Here is a 16,543-nt window from a genome sequence, read left to right as displayed (position 1 = left end):
TCAACCCTGGGAGTGCAGGGTAGTGTTCTCTCAACCCGGGGAGTGGAGGGTAGTGGTCTCTCAACCCTGGGAGTGCAACCCTGGGAGTGTAGGGTAGTGTTCTCTCAACCCTGGGAGTGCAGGGTAGTGTTCTCTCAACCCTGGGAGTGCAGGGTAGTGTTCTCTCAACCCTGGGAGTGCAGGGTAGTGTTCTCTCAACCCTGGGAGTCTCTCAACCCTGGGAGTCTCTCAACCCTGGGAGTGCAGGGTAGTGTTCTCTCAACCCTGGGAGTGCAGGGTAGTGTTCTCTCAACCCTGGGAGTGCAGGGTAGTGTTCTCTCAACCCTGGGAGTGCAGGGTAGTGTTCTCTCAACCCTGGGAGTGCAGGGTAGTGTTCTCTCAACCCTGGGAGTGCAGGGTAGTGTTCTCTCAACCCTGGGAGTGCAGGGCAGTGTTCTCTCAACCCTGGGAGTGCAGGGCAGTGTTCTCTCAACCCTGGGAGTGCAGGGTAGTGTTCTCTCAACCCTGGGAGTGCAGGGTAGTGTTCTCTCAACCCTGGGAGTGCAGGGTAGTGTTCTCTCAACCCTGGGAGTGCAGGGTAGTGTTCTCTCAACCCTGGGAGTGCAGGGCAGTGTTCTCTCAACCCTGGGAGTGCAGGGTAGTGTTCTCTCAACCCTGGGAGTGCAGGGTAGTGTTCTCTCAACCCTGGGAGTGCAGGGTAGTGTTCTCTCAACCCTGGGAGTGCAGGGTAGTGTTCTCTCAACCCTGGGAGTGCAGGGTAGTGTTCTCTCAACCCTGGGAGTGCAGGGCAGTGTTCTCTCAACCCTGGGAGTGCAGGGTAGTGTTCTCTCAACCCTGGGAGTGCAGGGTAGTGTTCTCTCAACCCTGGGAGTGCAGGGTAGTGTTCTCTCAACCCTGGGAGTGCAGGGTAGTGTTCTCTCAACCCTGGGAGTGCAGGGTAGTGTTCTCTCAACCCTGAGAGTGCAGGGTAGTGTTCTCTCAACCATGGGAGTGCAGGGTAGTGTTCTCTCAACCCTGGGAGTGAACGGCAGAGTTCTCTCAACCCTGGGAGTGCAGGACAGTGTTCTCTCAACCCTGGGAGTACAGGACAGTGTTCTCTCAACCCTGGGAGTGAACGGCAGTGTTCTCTCAACCCTGGGAGTGCAGGGTAGTGTTTTCTCAACCCTGGGAGTGAACGGCAGTGTTCTCTCAACCCTGGGAGTGCAGGGCAGTGTCCTCTCAACCCTGGGAGTGCAGGGCAGTGTTCTCTCAACCCTGAGAGTGCAGGGCAGTGTTCTCTCAACCCTGAGAGTGCAGGGCAGTGTTCTCTCAACCCTGGGAGTGCAGGGCAGTGTTCTCTCAACCCTGGGAGTGCAGGACAGTGTTCTCTCAACCCTGGGAGTGCAGGGTAGTGTTCTCTCAACCCTGGGAGTGCAGGGCAGTGTTCTCTCAACCCTGGGAGTGCAGGGCAGTGGTCTCTCAACCCTGGGAGTGCAGAACAGTGTTCTCTCAACCCTGGGAGTGCAGGGCAGTGTTCTCTCAACCCTGGGAGTGTAGGGCAGTGTTCTCTCAACCCTGTGAGTGCAGGGCAGTGTTCTCTCAACCCTGGGAGTGCAGGGCAGTGTTCTCTCAACCCTGGGAGTGATGGGCAGTGTTCTCTCAACCCTGGGAGTGCAGGGCAGTGTTCTCAACCGGGAGTGCAGGGCAGTGTTATCTCAATAACGAGAGTGCAAGGCAGTGTTCTCTCAACCACGAGAGTGCAGGGCAGTGTTCTCTCAACTCCGGGAGTTCAGGGCAGTGTTGTCTCAATCCCGGGAGTGCAGGCCGGTGTTCTCTCAACTCCGGGAGTTCAGGGCAGTGTTGTCTCAATCCCGGGAGTGCAGGCCGGTGTTCTCTCAACCTCAGGAGTGCAAGCCAGTGTTCTCTCAAACACAAGAGTGCAGGGCAGTATTCTCTCAAACACGAGAGTGCAGGGCAGTGTTCTCTCAACCCTGGGAGTGCATGGCAGTGTTGTCTCAACCCCAGGAGCGCAGGGTAGTGTTCTCTCAACCCTGGGAGTGCACGGCAGTGTTCTCTCAACCCTGGAGTGCAGGGCAATGTTCTCTCAACCCTGGGAGTGCAGGGCAGTGTTCTCTCAACCCTGGGAATGCAGGGCAGTGTTCTCTCAACCCTGGGAATGCAGGGCAGTGTTCTCTCAACCCCGGGAGTGCAAGCCAGTGTTCTCTCAACCCCGGGAGTGCAGGGCAGTGTTCTCTCAACCCCGAAAGTGCAGGTCAGTGTTCTCTCAACCCCGGGAATGCAGGGCAGTGTTTTCTCAACCCCGAGAGTGCAAGCCAGTGTTCTCTCAACCCCGGGAGTGCAAGCCAGTGTTCTCTCAACCCCGGAAAATGCAGGACAGTGTTCTCTCAACCTCAGGATTGCAAGCCAGTATTCTCTCAACCCCGGGAGTGCAGGGCAGTGTTCTCTCAACCCCGGGAGAGCAAGCCAGTATTCTCTCAACCCCGGGAGTGCAGGCCAGTGTTCTCTCAACCCTGGGAGTGCAGGCCAGTGTTTTCTCAACCCCGGGAGGGCAAGCCAGTGTTCTCTTAACCCCGGGAGTGCAAGCCAGTGTTCTCTCAACCCCGGGAATGCAGGGCAGTGTTCTCTCAACCCTGGGAGTACAGGACAGTGTTCTCTCAACCCTGGGAGTGAACGGCAGTGTTCTCTCAACCCTGGGAGTGCAGGGTAGTGTTTTCTCAACCCTGGGAGTGAACGGCAGTGTTCTCTCAACCCTGGGAGTGCAGGGCAGTGTCCTTTCAACCCTGGGAGTGCAGGGCAGTGTTCTCTCAACCCTGAGAGTGCAGGGCAGTGTTCTCTCAACCCTGAGAGTGCAGGGCAGTGTTCTCTCAACCCTGGGAGTGCAGGGCAGTGTTCTCTCAACCCTGGGAGTGCAGGGCAGTGTTCTCTCAACCATGGGAGTGCAGGGTAGTGTTCTCTCAACCCTGGGAGTGCAGGGCAGTGTTCTCTCAACCCTGGGAGTGCAGGGCAGTGTTCTGTCAACCCTGGGAGTGCAGAACAGTGTTCTCTCAACCCTGGGAGTGCAGGGCAGTGTTCTCTCAACCCTGGGAGTGTAGGGCAGTGTTCTCTCAACCCTGTGAGTGCAGGGCAGTGTTCTCTCAACCCTGGGAGTGCAGGGCAGTGTTCTCTCAACCCTGGGAGTGATGGGCAGTGTTCTCTCAACCCTGGGAGTGCAGGGCAGTGTTCTCAACCGGGAGTGCAGGGCAGTGTTATCTCAATAACGAGAATGCAAGGCAGTGTTCTCTCAACCACGAGAGTGCAGGGCAGTGTTCTCTCAACTCCGGGAGTTCAGGGCAGTGTTGTCTCAATCCCGGGAGTGCAGGCCGGTGTTCTCTCAACTCCGGGAGTTCAGGGCAGTGTTGTCTCAATCCCGGGAGTACAGGCCGGTGTTCTCTCAACCTCAGGAGTGCAAGCCAGTGTTCTCTCAATCACAAGAGTGCAAAGCGGTATTCTCTCAAACACGAGGGTGCAGGGCAGTGTTCTCTCAACCCTGGGAGTGCAGGGCAGTGTTCTCTCAACCCCAGGAGCGCAGGGCAGTGTTCTCTCAACCCCGGGAGTGCAAGCCAGTGTTCTCTCAACCCCGGGAGTGCAAGCCAGTGTTCTCTCAACCCTGGGAGTGCACGGCAGTGTTCTCTCAACCCTGGAGTGCAGGGCAATGTTCTCTCAACCCTGGGAGTGCAGGGCAGTGTTCTCTCAACCCTGGGAATGCAGGGCAGTGTTCTCTCAACCCTGGGAATGCAGGGCAGTGTTCTCTCAACCCCGGGAGTGCAAGCCAGTGTTCTCTCAACCCCGGGAGTGCAGGGCAGTGTTCTCTCAACCCTGGGAGTTCAGAGCAGTGTTCTCTCAACCCCGGGAGTGCTGAGCAGTGTTCTCTCAACCCCGGGAGTGCAGGGCAGTGTTCTCTCAACCCAGGGAGTGCAGAGCAGTGTTCTCTCAACCCCGGGAGTGCAGGGCAGTGTTCTCTCAACCCTGGGAGTTCAGAGCAGTGTTCTCTCAACCCCGGGAGTGCAGGCCAGTGTTCTCTCAACCCCGTAAGTGCAGGGCAGTGTTCTCTCAACCCCGGGAGTGCAGACCAGTGTTCTCTCAACCCCGGAAGTGCAGGCCAATGTTCTCTCAACCCCGGGAGTGCAAGCCAGTGTTCGCTCAACCCCGGGAGTGCAGGGCAGTGTTCTCTCAACCCCGGGAGTGCAGGGCAGCGTTCTCTCAACCCCGGGAGTGCAGGGCAGTGTTCTCTCAACCCCGGGAGTGCAGGGCAGTGTTCTCTCAACCCAGGGAGTGCAGGGCAGTGCTCTCTCAACCCCGGGAGTGCAGGGCAGTGTTCTCTCAACCCCGGGAGTGCAGGGCAGTGTTCTCTCAACCCCGGGAGTGCAGGGCAGTGTTCTCTCAACCCCGGGAGTGCAGGGGAGTGTTCTCTCAACCCCGGGAGTGCAGGGCAGTGTTCTCTCAACCCCGGGAGTGCAGGACAGTGTTCTCTCAACCCCGGGAGAGCAGGGCAGTGTTCTCTCAACCCCGGGAGTGCAGGGCAGTGCTCTCTCAACCCCGGGAGTGCAGGGCAGTGTTCTCTCAACCCCGGGAGTGCAGGGCAGTGTTCTCTCAACCCCGGGAGTGCAAGCCAGTGTTCTCTCAACCCCGGGAGTGCAGGGCAGTGTTCTCTCAACCCCGGGAGCGCAAGCCAGTGTTCTCTCAACCCCGGGAGTGCAAGCCAGTGTTCTCTCAACCCTGGGAGTGCACGGCAGTGTTCTCTCAACCCTGGAGTGCAGGGCAATGTTCTCTCAACCCTGGGAGTGCAGGGCAGTGTTCTCTCAACCCTGGGAATGCAGGGCAGTGTTCTCTCAACCCTGGGAATGCAGGGCAGTGTTCTCTCAACCCCGGGAGTGCAAGCCAGTGTTCTCTCAACCCCGGGAGTGCAGGGCAGTGTTCTGTCAACCCCGAGAGTGCAGGGCAGTGTTTTCTCAACCCCGAGAGTGCAGGCCAGTGTTCTCTCAACCCCGGGAATGCAGGGCAGTGTTTTCTCAACCCCGAGAGTGCAAGCCAGTGTTCTCTCAACCCCGGGAGTGCAAGCCAGTGTTCTCTCAACCCCGGAAAATGCAGGACAGTGTTCTCTCAACCTCAGGAGTGCAAGCCAGTATTCTCTCAACCCCGGGAGTGCAGGGCAGTGTTCTCTCAACCCCGGGAGTGCAAGCCAGTATTCTCTCAACCCCGGGAGTGCAGGCCAGTGTTCTCTCAACCCTGGGAGTGCAGGCCAGTGTTTTCTCAACCCCGGGAGGGCAAGCCAGTGTTCTCTCAACCCTGGGAGTGAAAGCCAGTGTTCTCTCAACCCAGGGAATGCAGGGCAGTGTTCTCTCAACCTCAGGAGTGCAAGCCAGTATTCTCTCAACCCCGGGAGTGCAGGGCAGTGTTCTCTCAACCCCGGGAGTGCAGGGCAGTGTTCTCTCAACCCCGGGAGTGCAAGCCAGTATTCTCTCAACCCCGGGAGTGCAGACCAGTGTTCTCTCAACCCTGGGAGAGCAGGCCAGTGTTTTCTCAACCCCGGGAGCGCAAGCCAGTGTTCTCTCAACCGCGGGAGTGCAGGCCAGTGTTCTCTCAATTCCAGGAATGCAGGGCAGTGTTCTCTCAACCTCAGGAGTGCAAGCCAGTATTCTCTCAACTCCGAGAGTGCATGGCAGTGTTCTCTCAACCCAGGGAGTGCAGGGCAGTGTTCTCTCAACCCCGGGAGTGCAGGACAGTGTTCTACCAACCCCGGGAGTGCAGGACAGTGTTCTCCCAACCCTGGGAGTACAGGACAGTGTTCTCTCAACCCCGGGAGTGCAGGGCAGTGTTCTCTCAACTCCGGGAGTGCAGGCCAGTGTTCTCTCAACCCCGGAAATGCAGGGCAGTGTTCTCTCAACCTCAGGAGTGCAAGCTAGTGTTCTCTCAACCCTGGAGTGCAGGGCAGTGTTCTCTCAACTCAGGGAGTGCAGGGCAGTTTTCTCTCAACCCCGGGAGCGCAGGGCAGTGTTCTCTCAACCCAGGGAGTGCAGGGCAGTGTTCTCTCAACCCCGGGAGTGCTGAGCAGTGTTCTCTCAACCCAGGGAGTGCAAAGCAGTGTTCTCTCAACCCCGGGAGTGCAGGCCAGTGTTCTCTCAACCCCGGGAGTACAGGCCAATGTTCTCTCAACCCCGGGAGTGCAAGCCAGTGTTCTCTCAACCCCGGGAGTGGAGGGCAGTGTTCTCTCAACCCCGGGAGTGCAGGGCAGCGTTCTCTCAACCCCGGGAGTGCAGGGCAGCGTTCTCTCAACCCCGGGAGTGCAGGGCAGTGTTCTCTCAACCCCGGGAGTGCAGGGCAGTGTTCTCTCAACCCAGGGAGTGCAGGGCAGTGCTCTCTCAACCCCGGGAGTGCAGGGCAGTGTTCTCTCAACCCCGGGAGTGCAGGGCAGTGTTCTCTCAACCCCGGGAATGCAGGGCAGTGTTCTCTCAACCTCAGGAGTGCAAGCCAGTATTCTCTCAACTCCGAGAGTGCATGGCAGTGTTCTCTCAACCCAGGGAGTGCAGGGCAGTGTTCTCTCAACCCCGGGAGTGCAGGACAGTGTTCTCTCAACCCCGGGAGTGCAGGGCAGTGTTCTCTAAACCCCGGGAGTGCAGGACAGTGTTCTCTCAACCCTGGGAGTACAGGACAGTGTTCTCTCAACCCCGGGAGTGCAGGGCAGTGTTCTCTCAACTCCGGGAGTGCAGGCCAGTGTTCTCTCAACCCCGGAAATGCAGGGCAGTGTTCTCTCAACCTCAGGAGTGCAAGCTAGTGTTCTCTCAACCCTGGAGTGCAGGGCAGTGTTCTCTCAACTCCGGGAGTGCAGGGCAGTTTTCTCTCAACCCCGGGAGTGCAGGGCAGTGTTCTCTCAACCCAGGGAGTGCAGGGCAGTGTTCTCTCAACCCCGGGAGTGCAGAGCAGTGTTCTCTCAACCCAGGAAGTGCAGAGCAGTGTTCTCTCAACCCCGGGAGTGCTGAGCAGTGTTCTCTCAACCCCGGGAGTGCAGGGCAGTGTTCTCTCAACCCAGGGAGTGCAGAGCAGTGTTCTCTCAACCCCGGGAGTGCAGGGCAGTGTTCTCTCAACCCTGGGAGTTCAGAGCAGTGTTCTCTCAACCCCGGGAGTGCAGGCCAGTGTTCTCTCAACCCCGTAAGTGCAGGGCAGTGTTCTCTCAACCCCGGGAGTGCAGGCCAGTGTTCTCTCAACCCCGGAAGTGCAGGCCAATGTTCTCTCAACCCCGGGAGTGCAAGCCAGTGTTCGCTCAACCCCGGGAGTGCAGGGCAGTGTTCTCTCAACCCCGGGAGTGCAGGGCAGCGTTCTCTCAACCCCGGGAGTGCAGGGCAGTGTTCTCTCAACCCCGGGAGTGCAGGGCAGTGTTCTCTCAACCCAGGGAGTGCAGGGCAGTGCTCTCTCAACCCCGGGAGTGCAGGGCAGTGTTCTCTCAACCCCGGGAGTGCAGGGCAGTGTTCTCTCAACCCCGGGAGTGCAGGGCAGTGTTCTCTCAACCCCGGGAGTGCAGGGGAGTGTTCTCTCAACCCCGGGAGTGCAGGGCAGTGTTCTCTCAACCCCGGGAGTGCAGGACAGTGTTCTCTCAACCCCGGGAGAGCAGGGCAGTGTTCTTTCAACCCCGGGAGTGCAGGGCAGTGCTCTCTCAACCCCGGGAGTGCAGGGCAGTGTTCTCTCAACCCCGGGAGTGCAGGGCAGTGTTCTCTCAACCCCGGGAGTGCAGGGCAGTGTTGTCTCAACCCAGGGAATGAAGGGCAGTGCTCTCTCAACCCAGGGAGTGCAGGGCAGTGTTCTCTCAACCCCGGGAGTGCAGGGCAGTGTTCTCTCAACCCCGGGAGTGCAGGGCAGTGTTCTCTCAACCCAGGGAATGCAGGGCAGTGTTCTCTCAACCCCGGGAGTGCAGGGCAGTGTTCTCTCAACCCAGGGAATGCAGGGCAGTGCTCTCTCAACCCCGGGAGTGCATGGCAGTGTTCTCTCAACCCCGGGAGTGCAGGGCAGTGTTCTGTCAACCCCGGGAGTGCAGGGCAGTGTTCTCTCAACCCAGGGAGTGCAGGGCAGTGCTCTCTCAACCCCGGGAGTGCAGGGCAGTGTTCTCTCAACCCCGGGAGTGCAGGGCAGTGTTCTCTCAACCCAGGGAGTGCAGGGCAGTGCTCTCTGAACCCAGGGAGTACAGGGCAATGCTCTCTCAACCCAGGGAGTGCAGGGCAGTGCTCTCTCAACCCAGGAAGTGCAGGGCAGTGCTCTCTCAACCCCGGGAGTGCAGGGCAGTGCTCTCTCAACCCAGGGAGTGCAGGGCAGTGTTCTCTCAACCCCGGGAGTGCAGGGCAGTGTTCTCTCAACCCCGGGAGTGCAGGGCAGTGTTCTCTGAACCCAGGGAGTGCAGGACAGTGCTCTCTCAACCCAGGGAGTGCAGGGCAGTGCTCTCTGAACCCAGGGAGTGCAGGGCAGTGTTCTCTCAACCCCGGGAGTGCAGGGCAGTGCTCTCTGAACCCAGGGAGTGCAGGGCAGTGTTCTCTCAACCCAGGGAGTGTAGGGCAGTGTTCTCTGAACCCAGGGAGCGCAGGGCAGTGTTATCTGAACCCAGGGAGTGCAGGGCAGTGCTCTCTGAACCCAGGGATTGCAGGGCAGTGCTCTCTCAACCCAGGGAGTGCAGGGCAGTGTTCTCTCAACCCAGGGAGTGCAGGGCAGTGCTCTCTGAACCCAGGGAGTGCAGGGCAGTGCTCTCTGAACCCAGGGAGTGCAGGGCAGTGCTCTCTGAACCCAGGGAGTGCAGGGCAGTGCTCTCTGAACCCAGGGAGTGCAGGGCAGTGCTCTCTCAACCCAGGGAGTGCAGGGCAGTGTTCTCTCAACCCCGGGAGTGCAGGGCAGTGCTCTCTGAACCCAGGGAGTGCAGGGCAGTGCTCTCTGAACCCAGGGAGTGCAGGGCAGTGCTCTCTCAACCCAGGGAGTGCAGGGCAGTGTTCTCTCAACCCCGGGAGTGCAGGGCAGTGCTCTCTGAACCCAGGGAGTGCAGGGCAGTGCTCTCTGAACCCAGGGAGTGCAGGGCAGTGCTCTCTGAACCCAGGGAGTGCAGGGCAGTGCTCTCTGAACCCAGGGATTGCAGGGCAGTGCTCTCTCAACCCAGGGAGTGCAGGGCAGTGTTCTCTGAACCCAGGGAGTGCAGGGCAGTGCTCTCTGAACCCAGGGAGTGCAGGGCAGTGCTCTCTCAACCCCGGGAGTGCAGGGCAGTGCTCTCTCAACCCAGGGAGTGCAGGGCAGTGCTCTCTCAACCCAGGGAGTGCAGGGCAGTGTTCTCTCAACCCAGGGAGTGCATGGCAGTGCTTTCTGAACCCAGGGAGTGCAGGGCAGTGTTCTCTCAACCCAGGGAGTGTAGGGCAGTGTTCTCTGAACCCAGGGAGCGCAGGGCAGTGTTATCTGAACCCAGGGAGTGCAGGGCAGTGTTCTCTCAACCCCGGGAGTGCAGGGCAGTGCTCTCTGAACCCAGGGAGTGCAGGGCAGTGCTCTCTGAACCCAGGGAGTGCAGGGCAGTGCTCTCTCAACCCAGGGAGTGCAGGGCAGTGCTCTCTGAACCCAGGGATTGCAGGGCAGTGCTCTCTCAACCCAGGGAGTGCAGGGCAGTGTTCTCTCAACCCAGGGAGTGCAGGGCAGTGCTCTCTGAACCCAGGGAGTGCATGGCAGTGCTCTCTCAACCCAGGGAGTGCAGGGCAGTGTTCTCTCAACCCAGGGAGTGCAGGGCAGTGCTCTCTCAACCCCGGGAGTGCAGGGCAGTGCTCTCTCAACCCAGGGAGTGCAGGGCAGTGCTCTCTCAACCCAGGGAGTGCAGGGCAGTGTTCTCTCAACCCAGGGAGTGCAGGGCAGTGCTCTCTCAACCCAGGGAGTGCAGGGCAGTGCTCTCTCAACCCAGGGAGTGCAAGGCAGTGTTCTCTCAACCAACAGTACACAAAATTTTAATGAAATATAAATTAATATAACTTAATGGACAATGAACATTGTATTCCCAATAAAGAATCGTATCGCTCACCATATGATCATAAGTATTTACAGTTCAAACGATGAAAAAGTACAGGAAAGTTTAGTATTATTCGACGTTTGAAGGGAGCTGCAGCATCCTGGTAAATCAGGTTAGAGATTACACCACAAGCAACTAATGAGGCCGTTAGGGACGGCTTACGTCCAAACAAAGGTGAGCTCGCGTTAATTAACGAAACATCAGATAATCTGAAATATCGAACATGGTTAAGGTAAAATCTGTAATCCCATAAAACAAATTATTCTAGTGAACCACAATGGCCACAGTGAGTGTGTAACTGGAGGACGTGGGTGGTGACTACCATCAACCACGAGTACAACTAAACTACAGAATTATATTTCCATACCTGTAGAGTAACTAAAATTCCCCACAGTAGGGGAACTTACAGCGTCTGAAAAATGGTAAGTGATCAAGTTTTTCATAATGGGGAGGGTAGCTCCAGTTCTTTGGACACAGAGTTCTTCACCAACATCAAGTGTCCTTCCTTAACAAAAGTTTTTGTTCACAGTCGTGTACAACAACACGCTGTTAAAAAAATTCCTCATAAGTAAGATTTTTGCTCTTAAAAATCTTTAATTAACTATGTCGCAATAGTTTCAAGATTTCTCCTTGCAGCAGTGCGCGGACACCATTTATATCATCCACAGAGCCACAGTATACCCAACCATCCTTCTGAGTATAAGTACGGTTCTTCCCATCTCTAGAACACAAATCCGGCTAAACAATTTCTTTGAATTCTATACGAAGAGTTACCACGGACACTAAGAGCACGTCAAATCCCAGAAGAGCCACTTGTCTCCATTCACTTATATGATGTTCACACATACCTGCTGGATAGTCAGGCTTTCAATACCTCTTTCAGGATCTTAAGTGTTCATAATGATTCTTAAATGCTGTAAAATGAATGTTATCTTTAGGAGAGGACGTTATCCAGCAATGATCGGAACGTCGTCTAACATTCCCTCTTAGTGTGTGTTGTGAACTGTTTCAGCCGCTGTACTTTGACTTTTATTGTTCCAGCTACAGTATTTGACTTTTATTGTTCCAACCACAGTATTTGACTTTTATTGTTCCAGCTACAGTATTTGACTTTTATTGTTCCAGCCACAGTATTTGACTTTTATTGTTCCAGCCACAGTATTTGACTTTTATTGTTCCAGCCACAGTATTTGACTTTTATTGTTCCAGCCACAGTATTTGACTTTTATTGTTCCAGCTACAGTATTTGACTTTTATTGTTCCAGCCACAGTATTTGACTTTTATTGTTCCAGCCACAGTATTTGACTTTTATTGTTCCAGCTACAGTATTTGACTTTTATTGTTCCAGCTACAGTATTTGACTTTTATTGTTCCAGCTACAGTATTTGACTTTTATTGTTCCAGCTACAGTATTTGACTTTCATTATTCCACCCACAGTTTTTACTTATGTTGTTCCAGCCACAGTATTTGACTTTTATTGTTCCAAGCACAGTATTTGACTTTTATTGTTCCAGCCACGGTATTTGTGACTTATTGTTCCAGCCACGGTATTTGTGATTTTTATTTGTTCCAGCCACGGTATTTGTGACTTTTAGTTGTTCCAGCCACGGTATTTGTGACTTTTAATTGTTCCAGCCACGGTATTTGTGACTTTTAATGGTTCCAGCCACTGTATTTGTGACTTTTATTCCTCAGACTATTAAATCACAATGCCTCTCGAACGTTCCCATAATTTATTTCTATAACTACAAATAAATCACTTCAGCGTTCTCAAAAAACAAAAAATCAGAAGCTATTTGGTTTTCCTTGGGAATTTAACATCTTATTTTTGGAGGGGGGGGGAAGGGCGGGGGAAAGGAACAATTGTTTCGCATCAGAAACTGTTGTCAATATTTTGTGTTTCAGTCAGTATCGACACTTGTGTGACACACAGTGCTTAACACAAGTTATTAGAACGGTAAAAGCCGATATAGTTCGGCCAGCAGTCATTAATCAGACGGGACCGGCCCACGAAATGACAGCCAGGTGAAAAATTCCCATCATATCAGTACCCCATTATGTAGCGCTCTCCAGAGAGCTTACCTTATGTAGAGCTCTCCAGAGAGCTTACCTTATGTAGAGCTCTCCAGAGAGCTTACCTTATGTAGAGCTCTCCAGAGAGCTTACCTTATGTAGAGCTCTCCAGAGAGCTTACCTTATGTAGAGCTCTCCAGAGAGCTTACCTTATGTAGAGCTCTCCAGAGAGCTTACCTTTTGTAGAGCTGTCCAGAGAGCTCACCTTATGTAGAGCTCTCCAGACAGCTCACCTTATATAGAGCTCTCCAGAGAGCTCACCTTGTGTGAATTTCCCTGAAAAGAAAGCTCACATTATAGAGCTCTACAAAAAGATGTTCATATTAATCCCAGGTTCAAATGTCATACAGCACAAGCGTCATGCACAGCTGACATGCGTCATGTGCAGCTGACATACATCATGCACAGCTGACATGCGTCATGTGCAGCTGACATACATCATGCACAGCTGACATGCGTCATGTGCAGCTGACATACATCATGCACAGCTGACATGCGTCATGTGCAGCTGACATACATCATGCACAGCTGACATGCGTCATGTGCAGCTGACAAATGTCATGTACAGCTGACACATATGTGTAACTTTAAAGGAGATAGTGTCTTGATATTGGAGAGCTCTTGATCCAAAGAATCTGATCTACCCTCCCCTTTGAGTATATCACTTAACAATAATAATAATAGTAATGCCATTGAGTGCACCATGGTACATCTGGAGGGCAGGTTGAGACGCATATCTGTAGCTAGTATAACGAGACTGGAAGTATAACGCACTTTCCTAAATTATATTTCAAGTCTGTACTCACCTAATTGTGGTTGCAGGGATCGAGACTCAGCTCCTGGCCCCGCCTCTTCACTGACCGCTACTGAGTCCTCCCTCTCTCTGCTCCATGAGCTTTATCATACCTCGTCTTAAAACTATGTATGGTTCCTGTCTCCACTACATCGCTTGCCAGACTATTCCACTTCCTGACAACTCTGTGGCTGAAGAAATACTTCCTAACATCCCTTTGACTCATCTGAGTCTTCAGCTTCCAATTGTGACCCCTTGTTTCTGTGTCCCATCTCGGGAACATCCTGTCTCTGTCCACCTTGACTATTCCACGCAGTATTTTGTATGTCGTTATCAAGTCTCCCCTGACCCTCCTGTCCTCCAGTGTTGTCAGACCGATTTCTCTTAACCTTTCTTCATAGGACATTCCCCTTAGCTGTGTGTGTGTGTGTGTGTATGTGTGTGTGTGTGTACTCACCTAGTTGAGTGTGTGTGTGTGTGTGTGTGTGTGTGTGTGTGTGTGTGTGTGTGTGTGTGTGTGTGTGTGTGTGTGTGTGTGTGTGTGTGCGTGCGTGCCTGTGCGTGCATGTGTGTGCGTGCGTCCGTGTGCGTGCATGTGTGTGCGTGTGTGCACATGTGCGGTGAATGTGTGTGTATATATGCTGCTGGGTATTATGTTATATAAATGTCATAGATTGAATTTTATTGTACATACACTCATTATATATATATATATATATATATATATATATATATATATATATATATATATATATATATATATATATATATATATATATATATATATATATATATATATATAAATCATCCAGTAAGATTTAATTTTTTTCACTAGCAAACAATAGCAGTTAAGTAGCTTCATGCTGTATATTAACCTCAGTAACATCTACATGACACATTACCAGCGGCTTCACTTCTCTATCAAGACACAGTGACCTTCATAATCAAGACACGGTGACCTTCATAATCAAGATCAGTTAAACACCAGGAATATGGCTAGTTGTCTTGCTGACACTTTTACGCTCCTACACTGACTAGATATATTATTTAAATACACAGAGGTACCATATGGAAAGATATTTCGAATTTTCATTGATACAGAACAGAGGTAACGTTACTGTTGGGTTTATTGTGTTTATATCCATCCCAGAGAGACACTTCTAGCATGTGATTATCTTATAATCTTATTGAACGTCTTTCAAGAAGTGTAACTAACGATTAAGTTCTCACGAAGAGTTATAAAGGCGGTACCAGGGAAAAACATGGTTCGCACTTACATTTAATTTACATTAAACCTTTTTTCTTTCCAGATTTATTTCCGTCAGACACATCTGTGTGTGTGTGTGTGTGTGTGTGTGTGTGTGTGTGTGTGTGTGTGTGTGTGTGTGTGTGTACTCACCTAATTGTGGTTACAGGGGTCGAGACTCAGCTCCAGGCCCAGCCTCTTCACTGATCGCTACTGAGTCCTCACTCTAATTGCCCCATGAGCTTTATCATACCTCTTCTTAAAACTATGTATGGTTCCTGCCTCCACTACATCGCTTGCCAGACTATTCCACTTCCTAACAACTCTGTGGCTGAAGAAATACTTCCTAACATCCCTTTGACTCACCTGAGTCTTCAGCTTCCAACTGTGACCCCTTGTTTCTGTGTCCCATCTCTGGAACATCCTGTCTTTGTCCACTTTGTCTATTCCACGCAGTATTTTGTATGTTATCATCATGTCTCCCCTGACCCTCCTGTCCTCCAGTGTCGTCAGACCGATTTCCCTTAACCTTTCTTCATAGGACATTCCCCTTAGCTCTGGAACAAGCCTTGTTGCAAACCTTTGTACTTTCTCTAATTTCTTGACGCGTTTGACCAGGTGTGGGTTCCAAATTGGTGCTGCGTACTCCAGTATGGGCCTGACGTACAGTGTGCATGAAGTCTTGAACGATTCCTTACTGAGGAACCAGAACGCTTTTCACAGGTTTGCCAGGCGCCCATATGCCGCAGCAGTTATCTGGTTAATGTGTGCTTCTGGCGACGTACTCGGTGTTATACTCACTCCTAGATCTTTCTCATTGAGTGAGGTTTGCAGTTCTTGGCTTCCTAGCCTATCTCTGTTTGCAGTCTTCTTTGCCCTTCTCCGATCATCATAACTTTGCATTTGGCGGGGTTAAATTCTAGGAGCCAGTTGCTGGACCACGCATCCAGCCTGTCCAGATCCCTTTGTAGACCTGTCTGGTCCGCATCTGATTCAATTCTCATCATTAACTTTACATCATCTGCAAACAGGGACACTTCTGAATCTATCCATTTCATCATGTCGTTCGCATATACCAAGAATAGCACTGGTCCCAGGATTGACCCTGTGGGACCCCGCTCGTTACAGGCGCCCACTGTGATACCTCATCAAGGACAATGACTCGATGTTGCCTCCCTGTTAGGTATTCTCTGATCCATTGCAGTGCCCTTCCTGTTATATGTGCCCAATCCTCTAGCTTCTGTACTAATCTCTTGTGAGGAACTGTGTCGAAGGTCTTCTTGCAGCCCAAGAAAATGCAATTAACCAACCCCTCTCTTTCATTTCTTACTTCAGTTACCGTGTCATAAAACTCTAGTAGGTTTGTGACACAGGATTTGCCTTCCATGAATCCGTGCTGGCTGTCGTTTATAATCTTGTTACACTCCAGGTGCTCCACCACTCTCCTCCTGATAATCTTCTCCATGACTTTGCATACTATACACGTCAGTGACACTGGTCTATAGTTTAGTGCTTAACTTCTGTCTCCTTTCTTAAAGATGGGGACTACATTTGCCTTCATTCATACTTCGGGTAGTTGCTCAGATTCAAGGAAAGTGTTGAAGATTTTGGTTAGTGGCACACATAGTGTCTCTGCTCACTCTCTAAGAACTCAGAGAGATGTCCGGTCCCACCGCCTTTGAGGTATCAAGGTCACTTAGGAGCTTCTTCACCTCCTCCTCAGATGTGTGTAATTCACCCAAAACTTGTTCGTATATCCCTTGTTGGTGTACCCCACTGTTTTGTTTTCCCAGTGTCCCTTCAGCCTCCACTGTAAATGCTTCCTGAATTCTCATGTTTAGCTCCTCACATACTTCTTGGTCATTTCCTGTGAGTTCCCCACCTTTCCTCAGCCTGATTATCTGGTCCTTGATTGTTGTCTTCCTTCTGATGTGGCTGTAAAGCAGTTTCGGGTCAGACTTGACTTTCGATGCTATGTCGTTTTCATACTGCCGCTGGGCCTCCCTCCTTTTCTGTGCATACTCATTTCTGGCTCGTTGACTAATCTCTCTATTTTCCCGAGTCCTTTGCCTTCTGTACTCTTTCCATTCTCTAGAGCACTTAGGTTTTGCCTCCCTACACCTTCGGGTAAACCAAGGGCTCGTTCTGTCCTTCCCATTATTTCTGTTACCCTTGGGAACAAATTTTTCCTCTGCCTCCTTGCATTTTCTTGTTACGAAGTCCATCATTTCTTTTACTGACTTACCTACCAATTGCCGTTCCCACTGAACTTCCTGCAGGAGGGTCCTCATTACTGTGTAGTCTTCCCTTTTATAGTTTGGCTTTTCCCTTTCTACTCCTGATACCCTCCCCACTTTTAGCTTCACGACGTATTCAAA

At 52.4% G+C, this 16,543-nt stretch overlaps 1 protein-coding gene across 3 annotated transcripts in view; it reads right to left on the bottom strand.

Moving 5' to 3' along the window:
• The window catches only part of LOC128686280 (notch homolog 2 N-terminal-like protein R), a 925,742-nt gene extending 911,503 nt beyond the window's left edge, over positions 1 to 14,239 (bottom strand). For 2 of the 3 annotated variants that reach the window (XM_070085809.1, XM_070085808.1), the window contains exon 1: positions 14,197 to 14,238. The gene's annotated coding sequence lies outside the window, so the exon portion shown is untranslated. Of the gene's footprint in view, positions 1 to 14,196 lie in introns of all 3 variants that reach the window. The other variant, XM_070085813.1, reaches the window with a different exon arrangement.
• Between the last annotated feature and the right edge of the window lie 2,304 nt (positions 14,240 to 16,543).

The sequence above is a fragment of the Cherax quadricarinatus genome, chromosome 17 (assembly GCF_038502225.1).
Source record: "Cherax quadricarinatus isolate ZL_2023a chromosome 17, ASM3850222v1, whole genome shotgun sequence".
In the NCBI taxonomy this organism is placed as follows: domain Eukaryota; kingdom Metazoa; phylum Arthropoda; class Malacostraca; order Decapoda; family Parastacidae; genus Cherax; species Cherax quadricarinatus.
This window is presented reverse-complemented; position numbering and strand designations above follow the sequence as displayed.